The sequence below is a fragment of the Netta rufina genome (assembly GCF_964035555.1).
Source record: "Netta rufina genome assembly, chromosome: 3".
In the NCBI taxonomy this organism is placed as follows: Eukaryota; Metazoa; Chordata; class Aves; order Anseriformes; family Anatidae; genus Netta; species Netta rufina.
Window position 1 is genome coordinate 5,626,845 of NC_140125.1, and position 15,629 is coordinate 5,642,473.

Consider the following 15,629-nt stretch of genomic DNA (forward strand, 5'->3'; position numbering starts at 1 on the left):
TCTCCTAGATCTCTTGCTAACAAGCCTCAGAGATTTGTATTGAGTCGCTGACTCTTCCCTGCTCACAGCAAGACCCTTTCCGCAGAGTTTCTGTCAGCGGCGCTGCTGCCGGCCGGCCTGCCGGTGCTGTGCTGAACTGACACAATGGCAAACAGCACTTCCCGGCAATTACCAACAAAAAAGAGTCGCCGCTATTCCCCATCGCTGATCAAGCGCTGCTAGTCTGCTTGACACAGGATAAGGGCTGAGGCAGCTGGAGCAGGACCTCCACCGCACCGTCGGTGGCAGCAAATTCAAAAATAGTTAAAATGTTTTCTGATTTCTCTTCTGCTTTTTGCCCCTTATTTTTGTCATACAGAAGTTGTTTTCAGTACTTTTCGGAACTTCTCCTTTTCTCTTACCATCTCTTCCTCTTTTCATTTCACCTTTGCTTTTTAGCTTTTTCCCCCATTCTTCTCTCTCCCTTTCTTCTCGATGTCTATTTATTTCTCCTGCATCGCAGATTGTCTCTCTGCTTGCTTTTCTTTTTCCCGGCACTTACTATATTCCATGTGTTTTTGCAACTCAGAGGCTAGCTTGTCTGCCAAAGAATAAACTCCTATTTATGGAAAATATATGCAGCTATATGCACTGCTAAAACATCTTCAGACTGTTTGCTCACAGTCATCCTGCACAGACAGCGTGACACTGTTAACACAAGAACTGAGCAGTTACCATTTTATTTACCAAAAGTAAGAGACAAAAGTCATGCAAGGACTGCAAGTGTCCCATGCAGTCGGGCAGGTTCTGTACAACACGCACACACGGGTTCATGTTCATCTGCTTGGATGTGAAACGAATTAACCTCTTTTCTCCTCCACCAGTAAAACAGTGCAGTTTGGCTGTACGTGGGAGAAACCCATGGGTTGGTCATTAAGACATAATAACCCACCCCTCCAGCACCAGTCACTTGCCCTGGAAGAAATAACAGTTAGCTGTAGCCTACAGTGCAGAGCAATACCAGTTCCTCAAAACTGCATTAAAGGTGGAAAAGAGTGGGAAAATGATGTGGAGTTCCTGAAAGCTGGAGTCTACTTCTGATCCGCACCATTTTAATCTCCATTGAGCCCATGTGCTCTAATAGATTGGGCATTTAGTCTTCTTGTGCTAATTATTCCATTGTCAGTTCAAGCTATAATTTTAGATCACTCTAAATGTGAAGCTCTGAGCAAGAGGTATTACAAGTAGATTTCTTGGGACATCTATGAAATAAAAAGATCAGCGTCCTGGTGTGATTTCATCCTGTGCCTCCAGATTAGCATTCTAAAGCAGCATCTCTCCAGCTACGATATCCTTTAAAACAGTCCTAGTCGTTTGGCATTGTTTCTTGCTGAAGTATGGTAAATAAAGGGGGAGAATTTCAAAGGCACAAAGGGTAGTTCTTCCACTGAAAGCTGGTGGAAGTCGTGTGTCTAATTCCCATTTGTGCCTTTGAAAACACACATGTGCCTGCTTTGCCCATGGCTTTAAATCTCATGCGCACACAGACAGAAGCCCCACGTTCCTATTCAACCTTCCGCACACAGTTTAATTTCCTCGCAGTGTCACAAACTTTCCACAGTAGCTGAAATCTGTCAGGGATGTTTGTGTCAAATTGCTGAGACCAGGTTCTTCAGCTCCCACTCTGCACTTGTGGGGTGATCAGATCACGATGTTAGCAGAGTCGCATAAGAGCTTATTAGCAGCTGGTGCAGACACTGTCTCTGTGCTCTAAAAACAACAACGAGAACAGCAACTCAGCTGGGAAGAGCATATGCAATAGCCTTTTAATCATTGCTTCAACTCACCATGTCATGATGCGTAAGCTTTCTCATCAATGAGGCTAGGAATACAAAACCGGAGAACTTCTTAAATATTTCAAACACCTGCATCTTGTGAAAGAAATTTATGCTACCAGATTAAAAAATAAAAATAAAAGGGGGGGGGGGAGGGAGGAGGAAGAAAGAAAAAAAATCTCTTGGATCAAAAGTGTCTTCTTATCAGGAAATGAAGGACAGGAACAAAAATACCCTCCTCCTTCATCTCCTCCTCTTCTTTTCCCACCTCAAACTTGATGATAAAATTCTGTAATCTGACAACCCCCTGCAAAATGAGAGCTGAGTGTTTACAAATGGGGCTTTTCGATGCAAGCCTGCAATTTCCAATCCCCCCAACGCCAGCCATTTCAAAGCTGGTTAGGCCGTCTCCTGTCCGCCGCTATCTGTGCCGCCCAGCTTTGCCAGCCTCCTTTATCTGCCACGGGTGCGAAGCCAACGCGAGTGGCCACGCAGAGGGGGACACAGGCAGCTGCGGGATGCCAATGCCAAGCTTCAGAGCCTGTTTATTCAGCGGTGGCAGGGAAGTCTGTCGCTGGTCACCGGGCTGGAGACGTGCCCACCGGCTTGGTGCGCCGCTCGCCTGCTTCTCCGCGGCCCGCCTGGTGGCAGTTGCAGTGATGAATTCGTTTCCTTTCGGAGTCAGTCAGACAATAAGGATGTGGCTAAATCTTGCCTGGAGCCCGCAGGCGGGGCCGCTGGTTGATATTTGCTTGCGGTGGAGGTAGGATTCGTATGGCCACCAAGTTGCCCCTTGACTCGGAAAGCCCAACGTTGCAAGCTTGCGTGCTCTGCAGGCAGCGAGTGGAGCTCGGCATGGTAAAAGTGGCCAGCAGATGTCTCTCAGGATATTTCTTTGCAGACACCACTCTCCCAACTCCCTCTCTTTCCTGAGCTTCCAGAAACTGGCGGTGGTGGGTTAGGAGGAATTCTGTTCTACCGTTCTCTGCGAACACTGCACCCCCAAGTACCTGGGAAAATTAAGGGAATGTTTTATAAAGATTTATTTATTTTTTTATATTCAATGGCAAGGAAAGGCAGCCCTTTTCTATCTTCAGAACATGTCACGCTTATGTACAGCCATTGAGAAAATGAAACAATGCCACTCGTGGGGGCATATGGTATTTTGTATTACTTTTGATTGGGATTGGGAAAAGCACTAACATCGCTGGGATTCTGCTTCATTTAGCACAGGGGAATTGGTAGATGACAGGGAAAATATTCTGCTCGCAGGTGCAGGCTGCGTCGACACGAGGCAAATCTGCTAATCAAGCTGTACCTGCCGAGCTGTGCTGGCAAATTTTTCCTTGGGTAGGCTCGGCCTAAGCTTGAGCTCTTTTCTTCAGCTGGCTGTATGTTATCCTCTGTATTTAGACAGAGAAACGGCAGCAGTGAGGCTAAGTGGTTGCTCACGGCACTGAAGGAATTAGTTTTAGAGGTGGAAGTGGAAGGCTAGAGTCCCCTGGTCCCAGTCATGTTCACCCCAGACCGCTGCATTTTGGCTTGGATGGGGTTTAAAGCTCACCACTTAGGTCACGCAGAAGGCGCGCACACTATTATCATTTTGCAGGAGCTCTCCGTTGGCATGATCCATGTCTTTGAGAATACAATAGTCCATCACCAATCCAATCATCTTCCTGTGACTGAGGGGTTTATGCAATTATAAAAAAGTGGATGATTTGAATGCTCTATCCCTCTTGTGGAATTATGTTTGGACTTTATCCGAAGAGACAGGGAAGGGATTTTGTTTGTTTTGTTTGATCATTTCTTATCACAGAACTTTGTTTGACTCAAACCACAATGATACAAGCATTCAAACACCACCTTCAGATGTAATATTGATTTATAAAACAGCAGCGCACAGCTGCTAAGCTTCACTGTTGCATACAGAAGGTCTTCAATTCCCAACAAATTACTGGCATTTCTACCTATTTACAAATTAATGTTTCCTCTGAACCTTGTGCATTTCTTATTATTCTAGTCTGCTTTCTTCGGTTTCTGCTCGGAAACCCTGTGTGAGTGTGCATTATGCAGTGATAGGGCAGCTTTAGAGCATCAGTTAAATTGGAGTTAAATAAAAAAAAAATCTAGATCAACTTTTATCCTTAGGCAAGTTATGCACTGAGTGAAATTAAACCACTATATGTACTTGTAGATTGAAGAATCAGAGGTGGAGGATGGGTCAGAAACACTAAGATCAAAGTTTTTCTTCTTTGAAAAAAATCCCTTTGAAAAGCCCCCATGCCACCTATTCTGCTTGTTAATGTTTTGACTGGAAGTGTCTGGCAGTGTCATCATCAGCAGATATTTTTAAAGACCTTTTTATTTTTTTTTCGGGAGCCGACTCTAATAGCAAAGCAATGGATCCTTAGCAGCCTCTGTTATATGTCTCTTAAGGGAATATTTTTGTTAATTGCAAATATTTGATTGACAAACATGGGATGCAATTAGTAGGCAGGCACAGTAGGAATGTGCAGTGAACTGGATCTCTGAACCAACAGATCTCAACTCTCTCAGCTTGATCTGAAATAGGCTAGAGCATTTAAACCATATGTTTCCCTCAAACTTTTTCTTTCCTCTGAAAATTCCTTATTTCCCTCAACTAACCTTCTTTCACTCTCTGCACCAAGGGAGCTAATTCATCTACTATGATCACGTCAAATAAAGACAGAAAATTCTACACAAGCTTCAGACTTATGCTGCTTTTTGACCGTGGCAGTAAAAATTAATGTGGACAAGACTATACATGCCAGTTGTGCCTTACAAAAGCCCTAGGTGAAAGAGAATACAATCTAATTTAACTTTAGACATTTTGAGCTTAATGGTCTATTTAAACAACCTGGTACCATCTGACTACATTTATCAATTATATTTCTTTTTATTTATACAGAGTACTGTCTTTCTGAGGAGGCTATAATTAAAACTTATCTAGATAAATTGTGCTCAGATTCTGTGGCACGAGAAGGAATTCAAAGGATCTCAGTGTTTTTATGTGTTCTTTTTCATAAAAAAAAGAAAAAAAAAAAGTTGCTCTTAAATCTTTAAAGGGAAATACATTTTAATGATTAGAATAGCCTAATTGCAATAGTTTTTATAATTACAGCCAAGAATTACCAGCAGGAAATGCTGTGTGGTCTGCAGATTAAAGGGCTGGCACCCCAGAATAAATTCTTCTAGGCAAGCAATGCCTCTTCTCGTGGGGCAGGGTGCTCACTGCCCACCTTCCTGCGACGAGGCTCCTGAACCAACAGCTGCCGTGAGGGATTCACCAATTCCTTTGGTTTGCAGGCATTTCCAGCTCCCTCTTTGTGATGTAGGAACTGTCTGCCAGAAGCCCCGTGCGGCACCCATCGCTGCCCGAGCCTCGCTGAGCCTGGCACAGGGCGGGCACTCGGAGCTGCACCCCCAGGGCTCCCTGGGCAGAGCTGCCCTGCACCGGGCGCTGCGCCGCCGCCGAGGCACCTGCACCAGCTCGGGTGGCAAAAGCAGCCCGGGGAGGTGGCCCAGAGCTGTGGGGGGCTCGTTTGCCCTGCTGAGAAGCTCATTTGCAGCTGTCTCGGGTGTCTCCACAATCCGCTTGAGCGTACGGTGCAGTGTCAGGGTGATATTTTTTACAGCTCAACTGCAATAGTATTTTTCTCAGATGCTGAGGAGTACAGACCCCATTTGGCAACTTCTTCCAGTCGGAGAGTAGGTGTGCTTGGCACCGGCGAAGTGACAGAAGTGACTAGCCTACCCTACTGTGCTAGTATTTGTAGCGTGTTTTATTGTATTATCAGGGAGCATTCAGAGGGAAAGAGGGAAGTCACTCTCTCCTCGCTATTATTTTTAGTATGGCATCACCCGACCTTAGCGGAACCTGATTTTTACCATAACGTGCGAGTCCCAGATGCCTTGGAGATCTCTGGCAGTACTCATCCGAGTATCGGGAGCTGGTGTGTGCCCACCTCATCGCGCTCCGTTACAGCATGCATATTTATAAAATCACATGAAGGGGCTAATGAAGCTTTGCTCATTTCAGAAGGGCCCGATCCCACAACATTTACTCCTACTGGGGACTACTCATGTGATTAAGGCTGACTCACATAAGTGTTGCAAGATCCAGCCTTTAATTTGCAAATCCCAATAACGATATGTGTTAATCAGACACTTCATCAGCGAAAAGAGCGCTAGATCTGTAGTAGCTGTATGGTAAGGCTATAAATATAAGCTACATTTCTTTAAAACTTCCTTACAGAATTTTGTCCCTAGAAGGGAAAATGTTATCTCAGTGTTGTCTACGTCCTGACTGGAAAATTTCAAATTCCTTGTAAGCAACCCCACCGAACTAACAGAAAAAAAATCATTTCCATCTGTGAGATTTCATACCGTGCATTTGTATCCCTCTTATCGAAGCAATATTCAACAGAGGCATTTACAAAAGACTTTTTTTTAGGAGGCTTGATAATATTTTTACAGAAGGGCAGTTAAGAAAGGTCCATTGCAAACCCACAATAACGTAGCCAGAACTGCATGATGAGCAACTTCTGTAGGGCAGAGAGATTTTAAATGCTGGTCCAGGTGCATGCTTGGGCTTGTCAAGGTTGCCCTTGGTGAGGTCCGGTCCCCTCAGATATTTCTTTTTTTCACACTGGAGCCGTTGTTGTGTCTCTGGTTAAGTGCTTGACAGAAAATGTCCTCGGTTGGGCTGCATGTAATGTATACTGCCGAATTGTAAAACCTTTCCACGCGACTGTGTTGAAAGAGGGACTTTGTCTCAGGTTTTCTCTTCGCAGCTCCACAATTTAAATTTTACTGTTTTGTCATGTTAATGTAATTCACTTAAAATATTTAAATTGTCCTTAATTAATTGAGGAGGGAGATTATCATTGTGGTGAACTTGCAGGCAGCGTGCAGAGCAGTACTGACACCATTTTGGTGAATACAGGTGATGAATGGTGTTGACATGAACGGCTGCAGTTACACAGTGTGCGTATACACAAATTATACCGCCATGTGTGTTCCTCTGTGTTATGAAAGCCTTTTGTTTATATATACCCAGCTATACATTTACACATTATGTAAATAAACACACATATGCCCATGCAATTTAATTGAATATATGGCTATGGGTTAAGAGGCATGTTACTCTGATGAAAAACATCTTATGGTGCTGAGTAAAAATATTTCCAATGTGCTTTTGAGTCTCCTGTAGAATTTAAGAAGGAACTGCAGAGATTTCTTTAAGGTAGTGGTTCGAATCAGTTAATAAGAGGGCTCGGGATTCTTCCCAAACCTCTAGGCTGTTGAATGGCACTCTTAGAAACTCATCAGGTTTCATCTTTACTCAACTCCTTTTATCCTTATTCAATTATAAGCTTTTCCATTGATCTTTGGTACATGCAAAACGGAGCGTTCCCCTTTGAGCTTTGTCTCAAATTAGGTCCGTACTTGTAAGGCGGTGTGCAAGAAGCGATGCATGTGGATTCGTCCTCCAAACACAAACTCCCCTAAAACCAGCGATGGGCTGGTGGTGCCGCAACGGCATGCCCTGCCTGGAGGGCACCAGGGAGGTGGGCTCCTGCTGGAGAATCACCTTCAGGAGCTGCAGGAGGCTCGGACCCGCTGCTGAGCCCCACCAGAGGGAGAACACCCCCTGGGAGGTGGCACTGTGTGGGGTGCACCTTCTCCATGGCCCTCGTCTGGGAGTGAGAGGGGGCTGTGGGGCGGTAAGAGCTGTTTCTCGTGGTGTAAGCCCCACAGGCCGTGCTGCAAGGTGACCTGTCTCGCTCCAGCAGAGCCCGGATGTGTGTGTCTGTCTCACAAAGAAATCTCTGCTCTTGCTTTTTGTTTGTTTGCCTTTTTTCTCCGTCTCATGCACGCAGCCAGGGCGCCTCTCCTCCAGCTGTTCTGTGACACCGCACAGCCATCAAACGTTGGAAGCCCGGCTCGGAGAGCAGCAGTGACAGCCTCCCCGGTGCAGGCAGGCCAGGTCCCAAATCTATTGTTCATACCAGAAAGCTCGGCGGAGTGACTTGACAGATTTTGAAAGCACTGGAGAACTTCCCCAGGAAGTTTTCTTCCTTTCACTGCCCCATTCCCTCTCTCTCCCTCAAGCCGCATGCCAGACGTGTGACATTTTAACAATTAACGGGGAGGGGAATAGCGCTGCTTCTGAGCACACACGTGCACACACGCTCGGGTAAGCAGGTGTGGGAGCACCGGCACTCCTTCTGCCCGCGAGGGTTGTGCTGCGATGCTTTGTGGTGTTGCATTCAGACACCGTGTTCTCAGCGTCTTTGTTATTGTCGCCTGATAAATAAACAGCCCTAAAATTACAGAACTTACTATGGTAATTGAGTGAAGAAAAGGAAATGCAAACCCAGCCTCACTATCTATTACATTGCCACTGCTAAAGTTGCCTAAACCTGCGCTACTCAGATGATATTGTAATATTAGCCTTCTTTCTTTTTTCACAATGATTGTTTTCTGTCCATCTCAAGCTGGATGTCAGTTCATTTAGATTTACATCAAGTAGTAAATTAAAATAATCACTCAGCAAACACTCTCAGCTCAGTTTTCTCTTTCAGTCAGGAGTTGCGAGAGATGCTTGAAGCATTCAAGCAGAAAATATTGCTGTCTAGATATTTGTCCTCTGGGTGATAAAGGAGGCATTGTCTTGGGACCCACTCAGGCCTCGGAGCTGATAGTAGCTGTGCATCACAGCTGTGAAGTGCGCTTTGTTATGTGTCTGAGGATTAGGGTTCAGGACCTTGTTTTTCTTGAAATACCAGACTGATCAGAGCTGCATATGTTCGGGGGAAAGCAGAGGTCGATGGTTCTCTGTCCACATTTTTACTAGATTATTCTTGGACAGAACTCTGGGAGAATACCCTGCAGCTTAAACCATCCCAAGAGTTTTTCATATTCTGCATTATAACCGGCATGGAAAAAAGGCTGTAGTTTATCTCTCTGCATTTGAAACAAAAGACTACAGCATCACAGCCGAGTCCCTGGGCTTTGGACCCGCGCTGGAACAGACTGAATTTTGCTCCTTTGTGTTCCATTTACAGTACAGCTGCCCATTTAGAAGCATGAATGCACCTTGATATAATAACCAAATCCGAAGAATGCGTGGCCTAAAGGAGAGCACAGTCAATCTTCATATCGACAGCTAATCTTAAAGCAAGGCTGGAAACGGTGTGGTGCGTGGAGCAAGGGGCTTGGGGGGACAAAAGAAGGCTGTTCTGTGTCTCTGTGCTGGGTGTTTTAGAAAAAAAGGATGGGGATTTTTTTTTTCTAGTTAAAACATTTCACTGCATCTTCTTTCCTAACCTTCAGGAAAACAAAAACAAAACAGAAACCCTAACCAAAATCTGTTATTTTAGCAAATAAGATGTGTGCAGAAGCACTCTTGGTGAAGATGCCATCATAAATTAAGGTAATGCTCCCAGTACAGTCACTGAGTTAAGTCGGGGTAGAGACTGCAGGATCCAGGCGTTACCTGAGCAGCCTCAGAAGCAGCACAGTAAGGGGAAGGGAGTTGGCAGATTTGAGGGTCCGGGGCCAGACTCTCACCTCACTTGTGTTGGTGGGATACCACAGAAGCTAACTGGATTTTACTGATGCACTAAGGACTACACATGGATCTTTTGTTGCTAGCGAATCAACTCTCAGGGTCACCAGTGTCCTTCTGAATCCGTCCCTTGCAGAATGGGGCCCTGATCAATAGGCAGATTATTGCCTTTGAAGTGATGGATGGCGATCCTACAACCCCACTGGTGGGCTGGAAGCAAGAAAAGCGTTTTGCCTGTACACAGCGTAATGCCTAAGGACTGGTTCCTTTTATTCCTCTGCTTGATAACATGTCAGCGGACACAACTTGCAACCCCACCACCCATGTATTTTTGCTTTTTAAATTAGGCCACTGTGGAAAATGGTCCGTCCTGTCATTCAAAGCAGGGGGTTACATACCAAAATTGTTTTGGCTTCAGTCAGGACTGGAATTGCTTCCCCCCCACAGAGCAGGGCATCTGCTCCGGCCCTCTGGAGCTAGGGGCAAGGCCTGGCTGCTGCCTGCGAAATGAAGCCTGCCTTTGGGCTTTGCCCAGTTCTCACCTGCTTGTCTGCCACAGAGCTGGGCCTGCACATCCCTGCCATGGCTCCCCGTCGCCCTGCACGTCAGTGGGGATCTGAGGCATGGGCTCAGCAGGATTAATGAATGGTGGGAGGTTGCCATCGTCCCAGGTCCCTGGCTCGGGCTCAGCTGCAGACCAAACAGCTCCTGAACCTCCTCCTACCCCCCAGTCTCGTTACGGATGCCGTTGCCATTCAGAGGACACCCTTGGCGAGCTGCAGTTTTGGTGCTTTTGGCAGGAATGATCCACAGGTTGGTTTTCTAACTAGGCAAATTGTTTCCCAAGTGACAAAAAAAGAGTAACCGGGGCCGGATGCAGACTGAGGAGCCTTGGTCAGAAGCCGACCCGTGTAGCTGTCATCTGACTCGAGCTCTGGATGCCCAGCATAGCTCTGTCTGTGTTCTCATCCTCTGTGGCACTGAAGGTCCTCCTGCTCTACCGCCCTGCCCTGTGCTTTTTCCACGGAGGTGTGCTGGAGAGAGGACACGCATGGGCCACAGCGGTGCCGTGTGGCACGAGGGAAGGGATTTGCTGCTCCTTCATCATCTGCCTGGCAGAACCGATTTGCTGCCTTTGTGCGTTTCTGCCTACAGGAGCTGGCATCATATTAAGGCACTTATCATCGGAGATATGCTAATAGCAAACTTTCAGAAAAATTACAGAGCAACAATCAATGTCTCGTTTGTTTATAAGCAGTCTTTTGTAGTTAGTTTTTTTCCTTCACTTCTGCTTCCCCCTTTCTTAGAAAATGACCACAGGGTGCTGACCTCTCTTCTTGTGCTCACAGAAATCCTCTCTCTCGTTTTTTATTTTTCCTCTGGCTTTTTTTCTCTCTCGCTATTTTTTAATGCATTTTTGTTTTCTTTTTTAATGCTTTGAAAAGGCTTGGTTTATCCTCCTTCATGCTAGCACAGCTATCCATCAGCCCTTTTCTACTCGAGTTGTTGCTACTGACGGGCTTCCTTTATTACTATATTTTCTGTGCCTTTTCCCCCTTCTTCCCTAATACACTTACGTCTCTCGTTTGTCTGTCTCACACTTTTTTCTTTTTCTTATATCCCAGCAAAACATATTCGAGGAGCCACGTACTGTTTCTCTCTAATCCCCTTCTGCAGCCCTCAGCTGTTTCCCGTGCCCTGCAGAGACCGATACCTCTGGTGATGCTCTCCCAGCGCCGCCGGGGCCGTCCCCATCCCCTCCCTCCCGTGCTGTCTCTCTGCTTGGCTCTGTCACACTGGGTAAGCAGCATGACACAAGCCGTGCGCACGGAGTGACAGAGCCGTGCTGCGAGGCACAGCACCGCAGCTCCATGGCCTCAGCTCCTGGTGCTGCCTGAGCGCCGGCAGCGGTGCAGGGCGCAGGAGGCTGCTGGCCAACAGCGAGAGCATCCCTCTGCAGCCAGCTCCTTCCCGTCCTGCTGGAGCCTGGGAGCCTTCTGATGACTTCTCAGATTTTTTTAGCTAAAAACACAGGTCAGACTCCTGTCTCAAGGCTGGACAAAGGAAGGGGAAACTCCCTTGTTTGTTATATTAAAAAGAAAAAGAAAAAAAAAAAAAGGCAAAAGACAGGTTCCTAAATGAAGAAAAAAAAATGCTGGGGCAGAAGATGACCGCAACCTCCAGCTCCTTGTGCAAACTCAAGTCACTGAAGGGAGCTGGAGGCAGGGAGTGAAACCTTCCCCCTGCTGGTACCCGATCCCTCAGCCTGCAAGAAGGAGACATGGGGGCCAGGGTATCTCAGGGAAAGTATTTTGTCTGTGTAAACTGGCGTTCCAGCATTTACATTAACTTTGTGCATTTCTGTTTGCTGAAAATCACATCTCAGAGATTTATCTCATTTGAGTTCTTTGTGAAAAAAAAAAAAAAAGTACAAGCATTCACACAGCCGTCTGATGAAGCTTACTGAAGTTACTTGAAGTATACATAGATAGATGTCTAGATATCTCAATAGCAATTTGGGTACGGAATTGCTTAAATTATCAAAATATTGACATAAATCCTAGCACAAAATTAGGCACTTCTGTTGTGAGTGGTACTTTTTTTGTTTGTTTTTCTCCTGCTGTCACCAATCACTGCTATCACAGCCCAGCCTAAAGCCAGACACTGGAAGGGGAATTTCCCCCCTAGTTCTTTGCAATAAAAGAAAAGAAAAGAAAAAGAGAGAGAGAGAGAGAGAGAGAGAATCTCCTAACTGCAGGAGAAGAACTACTGGGGTAGAAGGTTACCAAGGCCTCTGGCTTCTTGTGTGTAGCTGAAGAGAGTATTCAGAGAGTTCAAACACAAGTAGGAGATCTCTGAGTGCAGGAAACAAGCAACGTAGTGCGAGGTGAGAGAATTAAGCAGAGAGAAGGAGGGCAGTTACCTCCTGTGCATCCATTCCTGGCAAGAGAGGTATCCAAAGAATCCTTGAAAGAGACATCTTACGAAAGCTTCGTTATGAGCTCTTGCTAATTTGAGAAATGTCAGAAACGCCAATCTTATTCTCCACTCAGCTGTCGGGCTCTGTGTGTGTCTCTGCCCGGATGGCACTTTCTGATAAACGTCCACTCGTCGCGCAGCGCCTGGCAGAGCGGCATCGCTTCAGTCTAAGTGAATAATACCTGGACTCTGTTCATCACATAACAAAATCTCGGTATCGTGTCTGCTGCCATGGGGCGCAGAGAGCGCTGCTTGGTTTGTGCTGCAGTGGCTGCGGACTGGCACCAGCAAGACCCATTCCTGGCCCTCAGCACCCACAGGGGATTTCTGAAGTACCTGTTCTAGTTCAGTGCTGGGAGATGCTGGAGGCGTGCAAACAAATGCATAGGATTTGAAGTTTTCCCCCCTCTAACAACACAAATATTGTCTCAACGTTCTTCCAGAGTTTGCCTGGTGGTGGTGGTGGGATTGCACGGGGTGCTCCCTCGTGCATGCAGTCAGCCCCTTTCCCAGCAATGCCGTGTGGATCCCAGGCTCGAAGGGCAGCTGAAATAGCAGCATAGCTGCAGCTGCTACCTGGAAATCCGGAGGCCGTTGTCTTCCTTATTTCATCTGTCGCTAGTCAGCTGGAAAGCACAGTGACCTATGAGTAATGTGGCCGTCCCAAACTCATGCTGATAAAACCTTTACGCTACCTCCTCGCACCATCTCTCCCTTTCTATCTCCCGGAGATGTTCTGATCCAATCTTGACTTCCTTTGAGGTAGGGCATTCTGGCTTAATGCCCTACCCCCCATGGAGAGTCAGAGAGAAATGATTTTAAGTTTGTTGTTGTTTTGTTTTGTTTTGTTTTTTTCTTTTGTTTTTGCCTGACAGACTTGTCTGCAGAGCTTTTATAGCAGTAAAAAAGGATGTGACTCTGTGGCCATAACCCAGGGGCCCTTTTGGACATTGCTCCTCTCAATCCGTGGCTGCTGTTGAGGGCATAGCAGAAGAATTTCCAAATCCCAGAATATCAGAGCTGTCATGGGGGCAGTAAAGCACCAAGTATAGCTTGGAGCAGCCCAGAGGTGGGAGATAACAGAGTTCACTCATTCTTTACTCTCTCCACCTTCTTGACAATATCACATGTATTCTGCCTTCCACTCGGCAGTCAGTCCACTTGGCATGTTTTGGTAATCCTTTGTGTTAGGGATGTCTGTATCATTAATGAACGTTTCTTGTTTGTTCCGTACAGGTCAGCTTGGTGGATTTTATGGCAGACTTCTACAGCTGAGGGACAACTGTCTGTGGATCTCCAGGTAACTGTCGTTGCTTCTGTTTCTTTCATGAGCTGCTCTGGTTGTTGTGACCTTGTCTTCGATTTTAGGCTGCAGTCCTCATTCCTTACCCCCTGTGTTTGTCACCTCATGATCAGCGTGTTGTCCTGAGTTGCATCTTAGAGCTACTTGGAGACATAAAGTGCAGGATGTGCTGGCTGCCCACTCAGTATGCAGCTCTTGTGTCCCACTGGTAGCCTTTGACCAGAAACCTGCAAGCTGCCTATTCATATCTAAGGGGATTTGCTTGCATTTTATGAAGATATAAATGGTTGAGCACTTACTGGATAAAGAACTGTCTTTCTGTCTGTGTGATCCTGCCATAACTGTGGTTAATGGAAGAACTCAGTGGCAAGGCAATTTTCTTGTCTCTAGAGAAACACTCTCACTTTTTAACTGGACAGAGCCCTCATCTACTTCTCACTTTTTTTAAGGGCTGAGATTTACTTGGTGTTTCTGCCGTAGATTTCAAAATGTTTCATGATTACATTAGTTTCATTCCTTTCTTTGAGAAACTCAAAATTAAAGTAGGCACATGCTTCAACAGAAACCTACAAAAGAGCGTTGGGTGTAGTGGTTTGAAGACCACCATGCCAAACACACTAAGCCCCAGTCCTGCTGTGACACCAAGTCCATGGCAGTAGATTAGTGCGCTGCCTGACAAGGTTGTTCAAGGCCCAGCTTTAACGAGTCAGATGAAAGCAGACTGCTTTTCAGTTTGGCACTCAGCCATCCTTGTTATGATAGTGTTTGTGTTGTAAGCTCCTTGGGGCAGGGACTGTGGCTTTCTGTACATCTTGAGTCACTCCAAGACTGTGGCCAGCATTCTGTGAACCAAAGCTAATAAATCAAAGCCAGCTTTTCCTCATGTGCTTCAAAACCTACTCCATTTTGGAACGAGCAAACCACGTACAGCTCACTGCAGGCTTTGTCAAATTATTCCTCCCCTTCACACTTGGACTCTTCTTCATTTTCCACACACTTAATACTCACCCAGCTCCTTTCTGTAACTGGCAGCTGATCCAATTACACACTAGAGGTAGAAATGCTGAAGTCTTACAGTTCAAATGTGGAATGATATGCATAGTCACTTTGTCACTCAAATCCTTTAAAAAAAAAAAAAAAAAAGAAAGAAAGAAAGAAAGAAAAATCAGACTTGCTGGCCATAATTAAGGGCAGAAAATAGAGCACACAGTTAATATCTCCGTGGTTTGCCAATACTGGGATGACACAAGTACCAATCAGGAAACTGGAGCCATGTGGCTTCCCAGATAAAAACATGGGCTTTTTTCTTCTAGGGCTACAGTTAAATCCAGCTTAAGGTTCTAAATTAAACGAGTCCCTTAACCTCTGCAAGTGCACGCGATCCCTCCGGGTCAGAGCTGAGGTTATTGGCAGGTCAGCATGGTGAGGCTTGTATTCTCTTGCCTTCCAAAAAGTGCAATGGCAGAAATGAAGGAATTATGGTCCAACCCCTGGCAGAAGGCCAAGAAGCCAGAGGTGTATGGGCAGCAGCCCCCAGACAGAGAGGCACTGCAAGGGGAAAACCTGAATTATCAGAGGGCATGAAGGTAGGCAGGGCCGTGTCGGGGCATTGTAGGTCTCTCTTGCTACTGCTTTGTGCAGCAAGGCACTTCATGGCAATGAACTCATCTGCTGCTCACGGGCACTGCCATCTCAAAGGTAGGCTACATCTGGGCTCAGCTGGATGGTGCTGTGTTCCACCTGAGCTGTTTTCTGGAGTCCCCAATTTACTTTTTGTCGCATTAAGAGTACAAAACTGTAGCTAGAGTCAGATGTGGGATCCCAATGGCACCATTGGAATGTGCAGCTCTTGAGCTATGCAAGTTGCCTGTGCAGAGTTGTGCCGAGAGGGAGCTTGTTTTTTTTAGTGGAAAGGATCCCACACACTCATCAGGATAAT